The sequence below is a fragment of the Prionailurus bengalensis genome, chromosome D3 (genome assembly GCF_016509475.1).
Source record: "Prionailurus bengalensis isolate Pbe53 chromosome D3, Fcat_Pben_1.1_paternal_pri, whole genome shotgun sequence".
In the NCBI taxonomy this organism is placed as follows: Eukaryota; Metazoa; Chordata; class Mammalia; order Carnivora; family Felidae; genus Prionailurus; species Prionailurus bengalensis.
The window spans coordinates 43,438,421-43,458,683 of record NC_057356.1 but is presented as its reverse complement, the minus strand read 5'-3'; the positions used below and the strand labels follow the sequence as shown (position 1 = coordinate 43,458,683).

Here is a 20,263-nt window from a genome sequence, read left to right as displayed (position 1 = left end):
TTCTGAGACACAGAGTGCAAGCTGGGGAGGAGCAGAGAAAGAGACACACACAAAATTGGAAGCAGGCTCCAGGATTTAAGCTGTCAGCACTGAGACTGATGTGGGGCACGGGCTCAAACTCACGAATGCTGAGGTCATGACCTGAGCTGAAGTCGGACACTTAACTGACTGAGCCACCCAGGAGCCCCTAATTTATTTATTTTTTAAATGTTTGTTCACTTTTGAGAGAGAGAGTGAGTGCAAGCAGGGGAGGGACAGAGAGAGAGGGAAACAGAAAATCCAAAGCAGGCTCTGCACTGTCAGCACAGAGCCCAACACAGGGCTTGAACTCACGAACCGTGAGATCATGACCTGAGCCAAAGTCGCCCACTCAACCAACTGAGCCACCTAGGCACCCCATGAATTCATAATTTAAAAGCTCCCAAGAAGGAGTGGAGGAATTGAAATAGCTAAAACAATTTTGAAAAGGAATCATCAAGTCAGAGGAATCAATTTACCCTATTTCAAAGCTTTATATAACTACAGTAATCAAGCTTGTACTGCATACGTGATTCAGAACAGAGAACCCAGAAACAGACCCCAAACATGCCCACCTGATTTTTGACAAAGGCACAAAAGCCATTCAATAGAGGAAATTTAGCATTTCCAACAAACTATGCTGAAGCAATTGGATATTGACAAGCAATTCTCACACCTGATATAAAACTTAACTTGAATGCATCACAGACTTAAACATAAAACAAAAGACTTATAAAGAAAAAGTAATAGAAGAACATTTTTAGGCTCTTTAGTTAGGTAAAGAGTTCTTAGACTTTACACGAAAAGCAAAATACATTAAAAAAAACTGGTAAGTTGAATTTCACCAAAATTAAAACCTTTGCCTTTGGAAAAAAGTCCTGTTATCTAAGAAGCTGAAAAGACAAGCTAGAGAGAGGGAGAAAATATTTGCAAACCATATATTCAAACAAAGAACTAATATAGAATGTATAAGGCATTTTCAGAAACTCAAGAACAAAAAAAAAAAAAAACCCAAAATTTTTCAATTGGAACATAGGCAAACATGAAGAGACATTCAAAGGAACATGAGACATTTTGCCAAAAAGATAGACAGATGGCAAATAAGCACATCCAACATCACCTGCCATTAGAATGATGTAAATTAAAACCAACATCAGCAGCCATTAGAGTCATGTAAATTACAAGATATCCAACATCATCAGCCATTAGATATCCACCATCACTAGCCATGACGGTAATGTACATTAAAACCACAATAATATATACCACTACACATCTATCAAAATAGCTAAAATAAAAAATAGTGACACCACCAAATGCTAGTGAGGGTGTGGAAAAACTAGATCACTCTAGAATGTGAATGGAATGTAAAATAGTGCAGTCACTCTGAAAAAAAGTTGGGAGTTTCTTAAACAACTAAATGTGCAAATACTATAATGATCCAGGAATTGCATTCCTTTGGCATTTATCCCAGAAAAAAAGGAAGACTTACGTTCACAAAAAAAAATCTGTAAATGAATGTTTATAGCAGATTTATTCATAATAGCCACAAACTGGAAACAAATCAGATGTCCTTCAGTGAATGAATGACTATCCCATGGAATATTACTCAACAATAAAAAAGGCAGGAAGTACTGATACACACAACAATCTTAATGAGGCTACACAGAATGCTCAGTGTGTGTGTGTGGAGGGGGAAGTCAACCATGAAAGGTTACATATAGTACAATCCTATTTATACATTTCTTGAAATGACAGAATTATAGAAATGGACTACTGATTAGTGATTGCCAGGGATTACGAGAAGGTGGAAGGGAAGGAAGTTAGTAAAGCTATCTATATAAGGGAAATGTGTGGGAACCTTGTGACAAAGGACATTTTCTGTATCTTGACTCTACCATTGCCAAAATCCTGGTTGTGATAGTGTCCTATAGTTCTACAAGATGTTACCACTGGGGGAAACTGGGTAAAGGATACACAAGCTTACTCTGTATTATTTCCTACAACTGCATAAGAATTTACAATGATTTCAAAACAAATTTAAGTTAAAACTTAATGCTTCAGAGGTGACTTGCAAACTAGTAAGGAAAGTAAGCAAAAGCAAAACAAAACAAGCAAAAAATAAACACTCATGCAAACGCTGACCCTTAGAGGTAGGAGAACTTTTAATTATCAACTAGTTTGATCTATTAATCTGAAGATAAGAAATGGAGGCCCAGAAAAATAGAATAATTAGCACAGCTTTTCTGGATAAATGTGCAATAACATGGAGGTTTATTCAGTTGCCTATCATCCTGACATATGAACCTAATTATGTTGTAATTCACATCTGTCTTTTTTCAACTACTCAATACTCTGGTGTTGAATACGTTAGGCTTAAAATAAGTTGGACTGAAGAAAAATAAATAAGAAATGACAATCAACAGCACTAGTTCCTGGTCAGGCTACTGATTTTCATTGCCCTCAACTGAGTTATCATCATGCTAGGAGATGTGGGTGAAATATTTTTAGGGTGGAGAGATGACTTTTAAAACTCTTTCTAGATTCTCCAGTTCCTTTTTTGCTGTTAAAGAAACAAGAAGGTCCAACAGATCAAATTTCAAAATGAACATGTTACCTGTACTGACCCACAAAAAATTCAGTTTGAGAACTGTTTAAGGAAAAAGCAAAAGCTAACAAAGAGCAGCCAGGAATATCTAGTGAAGTACTTATCACATGCTGGTTATTGTAGATGATTCCAACATTAAGCAGAACTGAGTTTCATGAGATTATCTGATGTAGAGGAAAAAAAGAAAAGAAAGATGAATAAAGTCAGAGATTGAAAAGGGATGTACTGAGAGACACTGTCACAATATCTAGGAGTTATACATCTCTAACTGCTCTCCTAACATTTTATTTAAATATCTTGTTATTATATCCTACAAGAACTTCACAAGCCATTGAAAGTGGCTTCTGTGCCTCCTCTCTAGTAGGGAATCTCTCCTGTTAAGAGCAGGGAGATAACTTCAAATTTCCATCCACACAATGAGGCTTTGGGTCTCTTCCATGACCTGCTGTGCAGGCACTGTTCACATGCTTCTCTTGAATGTGTCATGGGAAAGTACCAGTTCTAGTGAAGACTGAAGTCCTTAATCAGAGGATAGATCTTTTGCTCTAACAATCAGAGTGACAGATCTCTTCACCTAAAGTATGTAAATAATAATAATAATAATAATAATAATAATAATAGTAATAGTAATAATAAAATTAAAGTTAGAACATTCATCTTGCCCACATTCTGGACAGCACAAGATAAAGTTTGGTAAACAAATTGGGGGGTTATAGAAAAAGAAGAAGGGAGGAAAAGGGCACTCCAGGTAGAGGGTCCAGCATGTGCAAAGGTACTGATGTGTGGGAAAGTATACCTGGTTTAAAGAACTGCAGTAACTAGGAAGAGTTCATTAATTTTACATGTATTTGTTGAGACCTGGGACAGGCATTGTTCTCCGGGTTCTAGTGGTGACCAACAGACAAGGTCCCTTCTCCATGAACCTGCCTCTGAGACAGAGTATGGGGGTTGGGAAGAGACGAAAAATAAATAAAATAACATGAAAATTTCAAATAGTATTACACTGAGAATCAAAGTGGCTACTTTACATTGGGTCCTTCAGAAATCAGGAGGCTAACAGATCATCTAGGCAGAAAAGTCAACAAGGAAACATCTGCCTTAACAACATGTTAGACCAGATGGACCTAACCTATATATACAGAACATTCTCTCCAAAAGCAATAGAACACACACTCTTCTCAAGGGCACATGGAACACTCACTATGTTCAGGATAGATCATATCTTAGGTCAAGTGTTAATAAATTTAAGAAGAACTGAAATAATATCAAGCATCTTTACTGACCACAATGGTGTAAAAGTAGAAATTAATTACAAGAAAACTGGAAAATTCACAACTATGTGAGGATTAAACAACATGCTACTGATGGGTTGAAGAAGAAATTTAAAAATTCCTTGAGACAAAAATGCAAATACAACAAACCAAAATTTATGAGATACAGTAAAAGCAGTTCTAAGAGAGACATTCATAGCAATGAATACTATTTCAAAAAAAAAAAAAAACAAGCAAAAATCTCAAACAACCTAACTTTATACCTCAAAGAAATAGATAAAGAAAAACAAAGTACAAGTTGGTAGAAGAAAAGAAATAAATATCAGGGCCAAAATGAATAAAATAGATACTAAAAAGATAATAGAAAAGATCAATGAAACTAAGAGTTGGTCCACTGAAAAGATAAAATTGACAAGCCTTTCGCTAGGCTCACCAAGAAAAAAGAGAGAAAACTCAAATAAATAAATCAGAAATGAAGAAGACATTACAACTGCTACCACGGTAATAACAGAGGACTATAAGAGACTACTGCCTGACAACCTAGAAGAAATGAATAAATTCCTAGAAACATATAACTTGCCAAGACAGAATCATGAAGAAACAGAAAATCTGAAAAGAATGGTTACTAGTAAGGAACTGAATCAGTAATAAAAAACCTCCCAACAAACAAAAGTCCAGGACCAGATGGCTTCACTAGTGATTCTACCAAACATCCAAAGAATACCAATCCTTCTTAAACTCTTCCAAAAAAATAGAAGAAGAGAGAGTTCTTTCAAACTCATTTTATAAGGCCAGCATTACCCTGATACCAAAACCAGACATGTATGGCACCAAAAAAAAAAAAAAAAAAAAAAAAAAATCACACATCAATATCCTTAATGAACATAAATGTAAAAATCTCCAATAAAATATTAGCAAACTGAATTCAATGATATATCAAAAGGATCATACACCATAATCAAGTAAGATTTATTCCAGGGATGCACAATGGTTCAACTCCACAAAAATCAATCATTATGATACATCACATAATAAAATGAAGGATAAAAATAATATGATCATCTCAATAGATGCAGAAAAGCATTTGAGAAAATTCAACAATAAAAAACTCTCAACAGTATGTATAGAGGGAAAGTATATCAACATAATAAAGGCCACATATGACAAGCCCACAGCTAACATTATACTCAATGGTAAAATGCTGAAAGCTTTTCCTCTAAGATCAGGAATAAGATAAGGATGTATACTCTGACTACTTTTATTCAACATAACATTGGAAATCCAAGCCAGGGCAATTAGGCAAGAAGAGGAAATAAGAGACATCCAAATTGGAAAGGAAGAAGAAAATTGTCATTTGAGGATGATGTGGTATTATATATAGAAAACACTAAACTCCACCAAAAAAGTGTTAGAACTAATGGATGAATTCAGTAAGATTGCACGATACAAAAATCTGTTCCATTTCTATACAGTAATCACAAACTATCAGAAAAAGATTAAGAAAACAATCCCCTTTACAACGGCATCAAAAAGAACGAAATACTTAAGAATAAATTTAACCAAGTAGGTGAAAGAGTTGTACACTGAAAACTTTAAGACATTAATGAAAGAAATTAATGGAAATAAATAAATAGAAAAATATTCTGTGTTCATGGATTCAATGAGTTAATGTTGTTATAATGTCCATATAAAATAAAATAAAATAAAATAAAATAAAATAAAATAAAATAAAATAAAATAAATAAAATAAAATAACCCATACTACCCAAAGCAATCTATAGAGTCAATGCAATCCCCATTGAAGTTCCAATGGCATTTTTCACAGAAATAAACAATACTAAAATTTGTGTGGAACCACAAAAGATGCGAATATCCAAAGCAAATTTAAAAAGAAGAAGAAACCTAGAGGCATCATGCTCCCTGATTTCAAACTACATTTTGAAGCCATAGTAATCAAAACAGTATGGTATTGACATAAAACTGACACACATCAAAAGACCAGATCAGAGTGACCAGAAATAAACCTGCACATATATGGTCAATTATGACAAAGAAACTAAGAATATACAATGAGGAAGGGCAATCTCTTCAATAAATAATTGGATGGATGGATGGATGGATGACTGGACAAACTGAACAGCCATATGCAAAAGAATGGAACTAGAAAGTATCTTACACAATACACAAAAATTAACTCAGAATGATCTAAAACCTTGAATGTAAGATCTGAAACCATAAAATTCCTTGAAGAAAACACTGGTGTAAGCCCCTTGACATAGGTTGTGTTTTTTTAATCTGACAACAAAAGCAAAAATAAGCTGGGGCACCTGGGTGGCTCAGTCGGTTAGTGTCCAACTCGATTTCAGCTCAGGTCATGATCTCACAGTTCATGAGTTCAAGCCCCGCGTGGGACTCTGTGCTGACAGCTCGGAGCCTGGAGCCTGCTTCGGATTCTGTGTCTCCCTCTCTCTCCATTCCTCCCCTGCTCATGCTCTGTCTCTATCTGTCTCTCAAAAATAAATAAATGTTTAAAAAAAAAAGCACAAATAAGCAAGTAGGACTACACCAAATTAAAAACCTTTGCACAGTGAAGGAAATCATCAACAAAATAAAAGGGCAACCTATGAAATGGGAGAAAATATTTGCAAATCATATATCTGGTAAGGGGTTAATATCCAAAATATATAAAGAACTCCTTTAACTCAATAGCAAAACAAAGAAACAAACAAAAACTCAAAAAAATCTGATTAAAGAATAGGCAGAGGATCTAAACAGATATTTTTCCAAAGAAGATATAAAGATGGACACCAGATATCCTCAAGGAAATACAAATCAAAATTGCAATGAGATAAAACACCCCACATCTGTTAAAATGGCTATATTCAAAAAGACAAAAAATAACAAGTATTGGTAAAGATGTAGAGAAAAAGGACTCTTGTGCACTGGTGGTAGGAATGTAAATTGGTGCAGCCACTATGGAAAATGGTATAGAGGTTCCTCAAAAAATTAAAATAGAAGTACCATATGATCCAGCAATTCTACTTCTGTGTGTGTGTGTGTGTGCGCGCGTGTGTGTGTGTGTGTACATATTATTATTCAATCAGAAAAAAGAATGAAATCTTGCCATTTGCAACGACTTGGATGGACCTTGAGGGCATTATGCTAAGTATAATAAGTCAAAGAAAGTCAAATACCATATGATCTTACTTATAAGGAATCTAAAAAACAAACAAAAAATCAAGCTCATAGAATAAGAGAACAGACCAGTGATTTCCAGAGGCAGGGAGTACAAAATTCTAGTTATAAAATAAATACATTATGGGGATGTAATGTATAGTACAATGACTATAGCTAACAATATTGTATTGCATATTTGGAAGTTGCTAAGACAGTAAACCTGAAAAGTTCTCATCACAAGAAAAAAAATGTCGCTACATAAGGTGATGGATGTAAACTAGTTCATTTGTGGTGATCATTTCCCAATGTATACAGATATCAAATGATTAAGTTGTATACCTGTAATGAATATAATGTCGTATGTCAATTATACCTAAAAAAACCCTAAATCAATAACAATAATTTAAAACTAAGTCAGGAAGTGGTTATTAAGCAGAGCTCTAACAAGGAGCTAGTCATACAAGATCACTGGGGAGAGGGAGTAGCTACTGCAGAGATCCCAACGCAAGTAGAAGCTTGAGGAGTGAAAGAGGGCCGCTGTGGCAGTGGGGAAGGAATGTGGAACCGGGAAATGTGTCCTGTAGCTTACTGCCAACATCTGCTTACATCTCAATGGAAAAATGGAAATGTTTGCTAATGTTGTTTCAGCTTGAACAAATAACAAAATAATTTATTTCCTAGTCTCTTTGCGACATCTACAGATGTATGGACGATATTGGATCTACCCAAACATTTACCAAGATCGGTTCAGACTTGGGCTCCAAACTCCTCATTTTCCCTATCATCAGCCTGGCTCCCCTTCCCTAGAACATGGCCACAGCTGAACCATGTTCCCAAGGCCATTGTCAACATGTCTATCTAGTGACATGAGCAGAGACTTGTCTTGCCCTTCCTTCTGGCCAGGAGATCATGGTGGGAAATGGACATGGTAGAGGGGCTGAGATGGTGGATCCAAGTTCATTACTATCAGCATCAGAAGCATGATTAACAGAGAGATTTTACTCCTAAGGCCTGCTGCTGTCAGCAAGTTCCAACAAACACTGGTCATTGCTATAGCAACTGATTTCACATGCATCAGGAGAAATCATAACAGTATTAGCTTTTCCTGGAAACAGTCAAAGTTGAAACTGCCTGCAATTAGAGTGTTCCCCATTTCCTCTAATAATGCCAGTGCTGCCCTGTTCCTTGTGCCTTTCTCTCACTGCTCTTTCAGTCCTCTGAGGCCTCCATTTTTGTCCCTGAGAAGGCTGGTCCTGGTCTATACAACTGAGCCATTTGTATGCTGTCCTAAGACTTCCAAGGCCAAGAAACAGGGTGTATGGGTGTGGGGGAGTGGGGATTCAAGAGGTAGACATGACAAGATTCAGAGTTTCAAGTTCTGGGCGTGGGCACTAGCTCTACCAGTCAGCCATGTGACCAATCCACAAGCAGTTTACTTAACCTCTCTGTACTTCTGTTTCCTCATCTGAAAAATGGTGCTTTAACAATACCTCCCATGAGATCAGCATGTGGGACAAAGTCTCTAAGAGCTGTCAAACACTAAGCATGTACTTGAAACCAAAGATCTGTTCTTCATTTCAGGAAATTAACACCCAAAATGATGAAATTTATTAAAAGTTCTTATCATGGTCGTTGACTTCCTTTTATCTATATTAAGGAATACAAAGATGCCATCAGTGAAAAGTATACAGCTAACCTAATTCTGGTCCTGTCTCTGCCACCATGAGTAGCCATGTAATGTGGGACACGTAACTACTCAGAGCCTCCACTTCCTCATGAACAAAATGAAGACAGTAATACTCAAGCACAGATGTAAGAATCATTTAATACATCTTAAAATTCTTTGGAAAATATCCAATAAGTGCAAGGATATACATTTGGATATCCTACTATACACTGTATATAGTTTAGATGATTACCAAGTCATAATTTGAGTTTGAAATCAAAATTTTTCCATCAGTCAACAATCTTCATAGAGAGAGACCTCTGAAATGAGCTACAGCTGAATATCTACTTTTCTAAGGTAGGTACAGAGTGAGATAAAAATAATCTTCTTTTTGTCGATATGCTAAACGCCATGCGGTAGAGTAGAGATAACCACAGATTCTTTGCTAATCTTCCAACTGAGAGGTGAAGTCTGTCCTCTGCCCTGGAATCTGCAGGGTGGGGTGTGGGTGTCTCTGTGAAAACTTAACCAACCTAACCAATATGGCAGAAAGAATGCCGTAGTCTGCCAATTTCCAGGCTCAGCCTTAAGAGACCAGCAGCTTCCCCTTTCTGATTCCTGAAGAATTGTTTTTGGAGCCCAGAGCAACCATGTCAGAAGGCCACCCTGAGGCTGCTGTTCTGTGAGAAAGCTTGCACTTAGTCACCTGGAGAGACCATATGAGGAGAGAGACCTGCCCTGCTGCCCCCAAGTTTTCCAGTTCCAGCCATTCCTATGATCCCAGCTGAAACCCCAGGGTGGTGCTGCAGAGGCGAGCTGCACAGAATCCTGAACCCACAGACCAGAGATATAAGAGTAATAAACTGCTTTATGCCACTAGGTTTTGGAGTGGTTTGTTTCAGAGCAATAGATAAAATAGATAACTGGAAAATCATCCAAACATGAAATGATAAAATATCTGATGGTTATTTATGAGTGTGTGTGTCACCAAAATGAAACTTCAGCCCCACAGTTGCCTCAGTCCTAGAACAGGAAAACATTTTCCTATGGCTAGCTGCCAGTGGGTGTCTGAGAAATTATGGGTAACTGGAATGAGTCCTCAGTATTTCCAAGTACGGTGAAAAGGGGAAAAGCCTCATTAAGTTTTGTAAAGCAACAAAATCTATGTAGGCTAAAATCTCTTCTGCAGAAATCTGAAAAAAAAGAAAAAGAAAAAAAAAGAAGTCTAAAAGGCTAATTAATAAGAACCCTCAAAAAGTTTCTGGGTGAGGGGAAGAGGGCTCTGGATTGCCTGCCACAGTCGAGGGTAAAGTTGGTATTGGACAGTAACTTAGGGCTGTATAAATACTGTACCATTCATTCGAAATCATGTAGACCACTAAAGGCAAATCACTTTATAACATAATTTGGCAAATACTCATGCAAACCCACAAAAGGTAACTAAGAAAGATTCAGACAGATACGTTAAGCTCATTTGTATTGTATGTATTTTTTTTATTTTCTATACATTATGATGTTTTGACACCTTAAAAAAACCCTTTCTAGCTGAAAAGAGACTGCCCCCTCCCCTGGGGATAGCCAATTCTTGGAGATAGCAAAGGGCCCAGCTGGGAGCATGCCTTTGATATGCAAACTAACCAATCCAGAGCCAGACTTCCTCATTCTGTTCCCTTCACCCTGGATACAATATTCCTCTGCCTTAATCATCCCAGGGCCAGGTACCAGGCAACTACAGACCATCCCCATTGCCAAAATCCCTCAGAAATTATTCAAACTAGCCAATCCTATTTATCCTGCTCTGCCCTTCCTTTCCCTCAGAAACCCCAATAAAGATTGTAGCCTTCTCTTACCAGGCCATATCCAACATGGACATTCTTAGAACATCATTCAAAGGGTTACATGTTCAAAGACTTAGCTGAGGTCAAGTGTACCTGGGGGAGAAATCTGGGGTGGGTGAGGTTACACTAGTTTAATGACCATGGGATTACAGAGAGGCTTTTCTTGGCACAGAGACCTAACAACCTTCAGACTGGTGCACTGATGTCAGTGAGGCCTAGTCTGGGAGTACAGATGGGTTAGCACGTCTCCCATTATAATCAGAAAACCAACCCAGAAACTGTGACAGTAAAAGAAGTCATCATGTCCCCTTCCTTACAAAGGGGAACAGGTGAGAAAGAGGAGAGAAACTTAGCTGCTTAATTCCAAAATTCAGTTTCTCATGTTATCTAGCAGAAAACAAACTTACATGGCTTTCTAAGTACCTACTTCAATTAGTTCCTACAAATAAATATCTAAATGGTTGCATAGTTCTAAAAAGTACACACAGCTTTAAGTTGTTCATGACTACAAACCTTCTGAAAGTGCAGCCTGTCTCTATTGCTGAGTTACGAAAACTACATGTTAAGGTTAGAAGGCTGTACTTTACTAGAAATACAAGATAAAATTGAACCTTCTTGCCTGGTGATATAAGTCAAATATGGTTTTTTTTGTTTTTTGTTTTTTTGGTTTTTTTTTTCAACGTTTATTTATTTTTGGGACAGAGAGAGACAGAGCATGAACGGGGGAGGGGCAGAGAGAGAGGGAGACACAGTATCAGAAACAGGCTCCAGGCTCTGAGCCATCAGCCCAGAGCCCGACGCGGGGCTCGAACTCACGGACCGCGAGATCGTGACCTGGCTGAAGTCGGACGCTTACCGACTGCGCCACCCAGGCGCCCCTAAGTCAAATATGTTTTATTAATAACCCATGTTAGTGGACAGCAGATACCAAAAAAACATACAAACATTATGTCTCAGTTCTGCCTTGAAATGCTCTACTATCAGCAGAAATCAGATTTCTTATCTTCTCAACTTCCAAAAACACTGCCTTCATTTTCCTATAGTGAAAACAAATTAAGTCAAGTCTTTTATCCTCTTACAGATCCTCTACCTTCACCGCTGCTCATCTTCTGCTGGTAGGTTGATCAAACAGGCAAACACGGACAAACAGGAGACAAACTCAAAGGAATGTAGGAGAAATTTGGAGGTGTAATTAAAAGAATTACATGTCTGCCTTTTTGTGTCTTTAATTTAGGAAGTCAGTGGCTTAAATCACGTACTTCACAGCATGAGTAATGCACAGAACGTCTGTGCTGCAGCTACATTTAAAAGGACTCTGCCACCCAGACTGAAGCTAAGTGGCACTTTTTTCACCTGATCAAAATACTTAAGTGATTTCAGCAACCGACTACTGGTGGTAATCTTATCTGGACATTCCTGCCATTGGGATCTTTCTACCAGCTTCTTCAAATAGACTCCAAGCTGCCATTCAAGCATTTTTAAATACTGCCAACTCATTTCCTAGATGAGGGGCCAAAAAAGGGTTTCTTGCATTGGGGTCATGCCAGCTGGATTGGGGTTAAACATTCTCACACATCATGTCAGTTTCTGGACATCAAGCTCATGGACGGGCCAAATGACTGATGCTTGAACCACTAGATTGCTGTCTCCTTCCCCAGATGGTCTCATTAGTTCTTTATTTGATGTGGCAAACCAGCGTTACCTGAACAGGACTGTGAGTACAAAGGCCTTTCAGGAAGCCATGCCTGTCCAGCCCTATCAGGTTAACAGATCACCAAAGTTAGTAGCCTTCTTGCCAGGCCATTGGCCTTTGTTCAGGCAATATATAAGCCCAGAGGAACACATACAATTATGTGTAATACCATGTTACTCTACATAATACTATGTTATTTGCTAATAGTGGGCAGTAAATTTGGGGCCATTTTGGTTTTTTTTTAATTGGAAAATATATTTATCAATAGCAACCCAAAACTATTCCTATATTTCTGATGGCTTCTTTCGTTGATAGACCCAGATGATGCCCTCTCTTTCCTAAGTCTTTAGTTCAATTTCCTTATCACCATTCTACTCCTAACTCTCTCAAAGTCAAATGTTTTGAGTATAATTTACATGTCACTCCATTCACTCACTTTATGTGTGTGTTTAACATTGATTTAATGTTTGCTAAGTGCCAGACCACGTGTTAAGAACTGAGATATACAAATGCATACTCATAGGAAGAATTTGAAAATGAGAAACATATAAGCTAAATTGTGAAAGTACCCTTTATCTTTCCCAAATTTACTCCTTCTTTAGAGATAACTACTGTTAACTATATTTTCCGTATCTTTTAAAAAAAACCATTGATATATATACATGCACTCACACACAGTCTATGCGTGACAGTCTAAGCATGTACCTATGGGAAGTGTTGGGGGTGTATGTGTGTCCATGAACAATTTCAGATATGGTATTCATGAGCTTAAAAAGTACATATTATTGAAAATTATAATAAATGTTCTTTTTAAATTCTCACTCTGATCTTTTTGTTTATACACATTTTCAGAGTTTGCAGAAAGAAGACACCACTGGACTCACAGCCAACCAGCACAGAGGCTTCTGCTCTGTAAATATTCCTCTCACTCAGTGATTCAAAAAATATTTATTGGGCTTAGACCATCTTCCAAACACTACACCAACTAGGAGTACAAAAATGAAGATGTAGCCTTATCCTCAAGTCCAGAACACACGAATTAAAATGAATATGTGTACTATTTTTCCAAATAACGTTCTTATTTTTTAAGAAAATAACCTCAAAAATCCTTTTGGATTTAAAGAATTAAAATGATTTAAGGAATTAAAGTTAGTTGTATCAACTGTCAGGTGTTATGATAGTTGTTCAAATATTAGCTCGCCCAGGTAATAAGACATGACGACTCATTATTAGTGCAGGTCTCCCTGGAAGAGCCTTAAGAAGTAACGTTGCAGGTAACTTGAGAAATGGGCAGATTTTTATATCATACTGGCCACACACATAGTAAGGTTGATAGTAAGATTGGTTTAGGAGCACTCGTTTTCACTTGTTTATAATTGAGGTTGGCTGATGTGGTCCCTAATACAGGGACAGGGAAAGATGTGACCTAGAGACCTGTCTCTCCTCCTCAGGCGACAATCATGCAGGTTGAGAGAGCTAAAGGGTTCATTTGGTTTCTTGTCCCTCTTTCCAATTGGGAAGGAAAAGAAAGTGATTTTGGAATGTGCTACAGATGGTCTTTCATAGCTGCCACTAAACTCAGTTTTAAGAACAACATCTTCTAGTAAGAGAAGAAATTACACAACAAATGTCCCTGATCATTTTTCTACATAGGGCAAAAGCCCAGTTATAAATTACATCAAGTACTTAAATCATGGCATGACCTACAAGTGACCTTTTGCCTTCCGTCAGTCCAGCCAGCCTGGTGACTCCCTCCAACCACTGTCACCATGGATGCTGCATTACAGCTGAGATGGAGGGTGCAAGGAGATTTACTTACGTAACCCACAGGGCCGTCTCTGTCCCAGCCCTCCGCTCACATTAACACTAAGCAGTATATAATTTAGAAAAGGGGAAATGCGATCATAGCTTTTGCCCCCACACTGCTATGACATTCCAGGCTTTTATGTTCAGGAAGCTCCGTGTTGATCTTGGCGTCCCCATGGGTTAAAATCTTGTTTAAATGTTGCAGCCTTAGAATAGTCTTTGAGGTTTTTCTGTGTTGTTTTATAAAAGGCTTCTGCCTGATTATTTACAGATGCTGTCTCTGAGAAAGCTGAAAATAGTCTCACTACGAATGCTGAAGTTTGAACTCAGGCTTCCCTTACTATTTTATGGTGAACAGTTCAATAGCACTCACAGGTTGGGCTGGTCAACTGGCTTTTAAATGGGGTTTCTGTCAGTGTCTCCAGCATTGAGGTTTCTGTTGACTTGACCTCTGCCTGTCAAAGGAGTTATTCATATCTGTGCACTCATTCAACAAATATTTGCTGAGCCCTACTACGTGTCAGGTATTATGTTAGGGGCTAGAGACACAGGGGTGAAGACCAAGGCTCTGCCTTTGAAGAGCTCAGTCTAAGGAGAGGAAGTAAGTGTGATAAACGCTGTCACAAATGCTGGGGTCCCCTCACAGGGCACAGGGAAGGGAAGATAAACAGGGAAGTCAGCTCAGTTACTCAATCTCTCTCCCACCTTCACCTGGCTCTGTTAGTCACAATAGACAAGGTAGGACAATCAGGTATGGTTCCCTTGTCTCAGCTTTTCCCTTCTTCATATCTGAATCAAGCCTCTGCCTCGGCGGGGCAGCGGGGGAGACATGTTCTGTAATATTTCAGATTACGAGAGACCCAATCTTGTTCTTCAAAATCTCTAGAGAAGAACTTGGTAGAACCTTCATAAATGTGTCCACAGCACTCACTAGCTTAGGCAGACAGTTCTTCAGTCTCCATAACTATAACCCTTGAGGTAAAGTCACTCTCTTCTGCAGCAGGCATGGTGGAAAGACTGCCTCTGTGGAAGCATCTGCCCATAGAGTCCCGCTGTGGTCTGCTCCTTTCCAGGCGAAGCAGTCCTGGCCCCTCCCACCAGAGCTCGCTCAACTCCTCTCAATGCTTTCAGTGTCGGGTCCTGGACTCACTCCAAACCCTCCTTATCCCTTCTCAATTACAAAACCCAGAACTGGGCCAGGAAAGGAGTGTGCTGGGCCAAAGACTTTTCCTTCCCAATTCCTGCAAATTCCTGAGAGTCTCCACAGGCTGGTTAAATGAATCTCTTTTTACAGGATAACCAGGGGAGACTCTGGGATGACAGCACTGGGGGAAGAGGTTGAGGAGAGTAAAATACCGTTCTTACAGGTTTAATTAAGGACACATGGCCCCATGGGCATCAACATTACCACTGCTGGCACCATGAACTTCTCTCTGGAGCCATCAGGACATGTGGGTGAATATTGGAGAGGTGCTTTTGGATCAACAGTAGTGCCATAAATCACTGTTACTGAGTTAAAGACCTCTCCACGTGATTTACAACTTGCAGTAATAATGACCTGGTGAGTTTAAGAACTCACCACTCCATCTCTTATTCTAAAGTCTCTTCTTAAAGAAAAATGGACCAAATCTAAGCTGAGAGCAATAACATCACATCCCATCTTTCTATAGCATTCTTTTTATTTTCCAAAGTACTTTCCCACACGTAACTTCATCTAATTCTCACCATAGCCTTGTGCAGTGAATCTTAAATACACTAACTTACAGCTAAGGAAAGATAGGCAAAGAGGTGTTCTGTGACTTGCTCAAGATCACAGTATCACAGGAAGTATCAGAAGTTGGTCTGAAATGCAGGTTGGTCTCACCTGTCTCTTTTGTACTCTACTATTTGCAAAATATATCACAGCTTATATGGCAAATTTTCCTATCTATTATCTTATTGGTCCTCAAAACATTCCTAGCATGCAAATAAGGAACTAGCAATAAGAAAAAAAAATGCAGAAAATAATTGTGAAAAATTCTGAAATGGATCAGAATGATTAATGGGTGTTATCAGCAGAAAACTAAGCATTGTGTGGTGCAGCCTTCCAGGTACCTGATTGTAACAACCTACTGATTATCTCATTAATGAGCGAATTAAATAAATCCTTGACACGTGTTCATTTGATATCTGAGAGTCATCATTTACCCTTTTAAAATAATCACCCTTTAACAATGGCTAACACTTCTTGAGCACTTACTAGAAGCCCTTACTAAGGGCTTTACATACACTGAATTCTCACAGCCATCAGAAGGCAGGCACTCATAATCTCCATTTTCTAGATGAGAAGATAGAGGTTTAGAAAGATTAGATAGCTTGCTCAAGGTCCCAGAGTCAGTAAAAGAGGGAATCACCTCTCTCTGAGGCCACTGCTATTGATATTTCCTTGGGGTCCACAGTATCTGGAACTAAATAATTAGGGCAGCAAGGGTCCTCAACAGGGGTGGGCATGTGAGTTCCTCTGGAGCAATTTTGCATGGTGGTCTGCAGTTCATGCACCATGAAGTTAAAGTCATTCTCATTCTGGTTGTTGATCAACATCCTACTGATAGACAATTTCCAAAGTACTTTCCCACACGTAACGTGTACTCGATGTCATCTGTCTCTCACGCAGCATGAGTTGAGGGAAGGTAGTGTCCTGGATACAGCACTGGCCCCATAGTTAGAAGAGGTACATTCGTGGGGCACCTGGGTGGCTCAGTCGGTTGAGCGTCCAACTTCAGCTCAGGTCATGATCTCGCAGCTCGTGAGTTCGAGCCCCACGTCGGGCTCTGTGCTGACAGCTCAGAGCCTGGAGCCTGTTTCAGATTCTGTGTCTCCCTCTCTCTCTGTCCCAACCCACTCACATTCTGTCTCTGTCTCTCTCAAAAATAAACATTAAAAAAAATAAAAAAAAAAACAAAACAAAACAAGAGGTGCATTCCTGCCCTGGCTCAGCTACTGAAAAGCAGTGTCACCCTAGACAAGACACAATTTTTCTGGTTAGTCTAAAGTAATGAAGAGCAGATGGACAAGACAGTCAAGGAGGAGGACAAATTCAGTTATGCCCACAATGCTAACAAAGACAACGTGCATGGAGTAACGTACGTGGGTCCCTGCCCTTTCAGTACTTAAATCTGGGCCTCCGGGGAGGGGAAAATCCTCATTTAAAAACTGGTAAAGAAGCAAGAATTGCCGGTCATCCAGTACACATAGGTGGAATCGTTCTATATCTTGTCCCCATGGGCAGAACTGTCCTGGGTGATCCCCACAAGGCTGAGCCCTTTGGAAGCCTCTTCAGTGGATCTCTGGGGGTAACTCAGGGATGCAGCCCTCTTGGAAGAAAAGTGAAACTCTATGGCTGGGACTAACAAGACTGAGGCTTATCTATGTAATTACTAATCTCTAGAGGAAAAAGATCTTTTCTTATTCATCTTTGTGTCTGCTCAGTGATTGACACAGCTCATAACTAATCCTCAAATGTTCACTGAATATAACTGAAGATAAGCCCATAGCTAGTTAAATAATTAATACAACGAACATTTATTAGACATCTACCACATGCTTGGTATTATCCCAAATGAAGGAGATGCCAAGCCCACCGTACCACGTTCATGTGGGACATGCTCCCTGGATTCCACTTTCCTCTCTGGCTGTCTTTGGGAGATATTATTTTCTCCTTTCAAAGTTGTCTTTGGTGTTAAACTATTGTCTTTTAAAAATGCACAATTCTACATGAACTGTTATCTGCCCTCATGGAGGGCCTACTTAATGACATTTTCCTGGGTCACCTGGGTGGCTCAGTTGGTTAAGCATCTGACTCTTGGTTTCAGCTCAAGTCATAATCTCACGGTTCATGAGTTTGAGCCCTGCATGGGTCTCCGTGCGATGACAGTGCAGAGCCTGCTTGGGCTTCTCTCTCTACCCCTTTCCCACTCATGCACATACTCTCTCTCTCTCAAAACAAATTAAAAACTTAAAAGAATAAAAAGTAATGACATTTCCCAACAAATGCTGACTGAATGTTTGCCATGGGTTATGCCATGTTCTGTGTGCTGGATTAAAATGGAGAAAGTCTTTCCTCCCACAGAGTTTATGTTCATTTCAAGGTGAGACAATGTTGGGAGGAAACAGATGAAGCTAAAAGAAAACATTTTAAAAGGCATCCAAATTATAAAGAGAGAAGTAAAATTGTCTCTATTTGCAGATGAAATGATACCATACATAGAAAACCCTTGGGGTGCCTGGGTGACTCAGTTGTTTAAGCGTCTGACTTCAGCTCAGGTCGTGATCTCATCACGTTCACGAGTTTGAGCCCTGCGTCAGGCTCTGTGCTGACAGCTCAGAGCTTGGAGCCTGCTTCAGATTCTGTGTCTCCCTCTCTCTCTGCCCCTTCCCTGCTTGTGCTCTCTCTCTCTCAAAAATAAATAAACATTTAAAAAAAATTTTTTAAAAAGGAAAATCCTAAAGACCACACCAAAAAATGGTTTGACTAGTCAACAAATTTAGTAGTTGCAGGATACAAAATCAATATACAAAATCAATATATAAAAATCAGTTGCATTTCTATATATTAACAATGAACTATCAGAAAAAAAATTAAGAAAAAAGTCCCATTTAAAATTGCATCAGAAAGAATAAAACAACCTGGGAATAAATCTAACCAAGGAGGTGAAAAACCTGTACACTGAAAACTGTAAGACATTTATGGAAAACTGAAGATGACACAAATAAACGGAAAGATATTTTGTGTTCATGGATTGAAAGAATATTGTTAAAATATCCATACTACCCAAAGCAATCTACAGAGTCCCTGCAAATTCCCATCAAAGTTCCAATGGCATTTTCACAGAAACAAAGCAAACAATACTAAAATGTGTATGGAACCACAAAAGCCCGCTTGTCAAAGCAATCATCAGAAAGAACAAAGCTGGAGGCATCTGGCTCCCTGATTTCAAACTATGTCATGAAGTCATGGTGATCAAAATGTATGGTATTGGCATAAAAACACCCACACTGATCAGTGGAATAGATTAGAGGGCCTAGAAATAGGCCCACAATGATATGATCAATTAATGTATGACAAAGGAGCCAAGAATATACAATGGGAGAAGAATAGCCTCTTCAATAAATGGCCTTGGGAAAACTGACAGTCACATGCAGAAGAATGAAACTGAACCCCTATCTTAGACCATATACAAAGTCAACTCAAATTGGATTAAAGACTTGAACATAAGACCTGAAGCCATAAAACCTCTAGGAGAAAACACAGGGTATAAGCTCCTTGACATTGGTCTTAGCAATGATTTCCTGGATGTGACACTGAAAGCAAAGGCAGAAAAACAAAAATGAATATGTAGGACTACTTCAAACTAAAAAGCTTCTACAAGGCAAAGGAAATCACCAACAAAATAAAAAGGTAACTATGGAATGAAAGAAAATATTTTTAATTGGGTTATTTGGGTGTTTTGCTATTGAGTTGGATGAGTCCCTTGTGTATTTTGGATATTAGTCCTTTACTGGATATGTGGTTTGCAAACTTATATTATACTAGGAAACCTTAAAAAATTGTTAGAAATCTTATCTTGAGTTTCAAAGATAAAATAAAATAACCTAAGCAATAAAAACTCACACTTTTTATATCTCTTCAGACCAAGTTAAATGATGGCAAAGAAGGTTGATTTTCATATGATTCTGTGGTAGTTCCCATTTTCAGAGAATACAGAAATCTGATCTTTTTGTTAAAAATAATTAAAAATAATTGGTTACTTCAAGTTACTCATTGAATAACTCCAAGTGGTCAGAACAGATGCCACGGATTGCTCAGCAATCTATTATCATGGCTAAAAAAGTGACTGACTAGAAATGATATCCAATTGATACATACAGACACATGTCTGTGGGAGCTCATTTAAAAGGAATTAAATAATGTATTATTCCCCTAATGAATCAGCATTGCATTTAATTAGGTAACTAAACACTGTATCTTTTTTTTTAGACCTAAATTAAAAATTATAAGCCAATATAATTTGGGAGAATAATAATTAAGACACCACACTATATATAATGGCTTTCCATTAAGATTTCATTAACTTAATGTTTTTCTCCCTTTGGATTAAATTACATCAGGCCAAAATGAACTTGCCCTAGAGCAAATTTTCTAAGGAA

General features: G+C 38.4%; 1 protein-coding gene across 1 annotated transcript in view; it reads right to left on the bottom strand.

Moving 5' to 3' along the window:
- COLEC12 (collectin subfamily member 12) overlaps positions 1-20,263 on the bottom strand; it is a 196,518-nt gene that overhangs the window by 105,674 nt on the left and 70,581 nt on the right. The gene's annotated exons all lie outside the window — the stretch shown is intronic.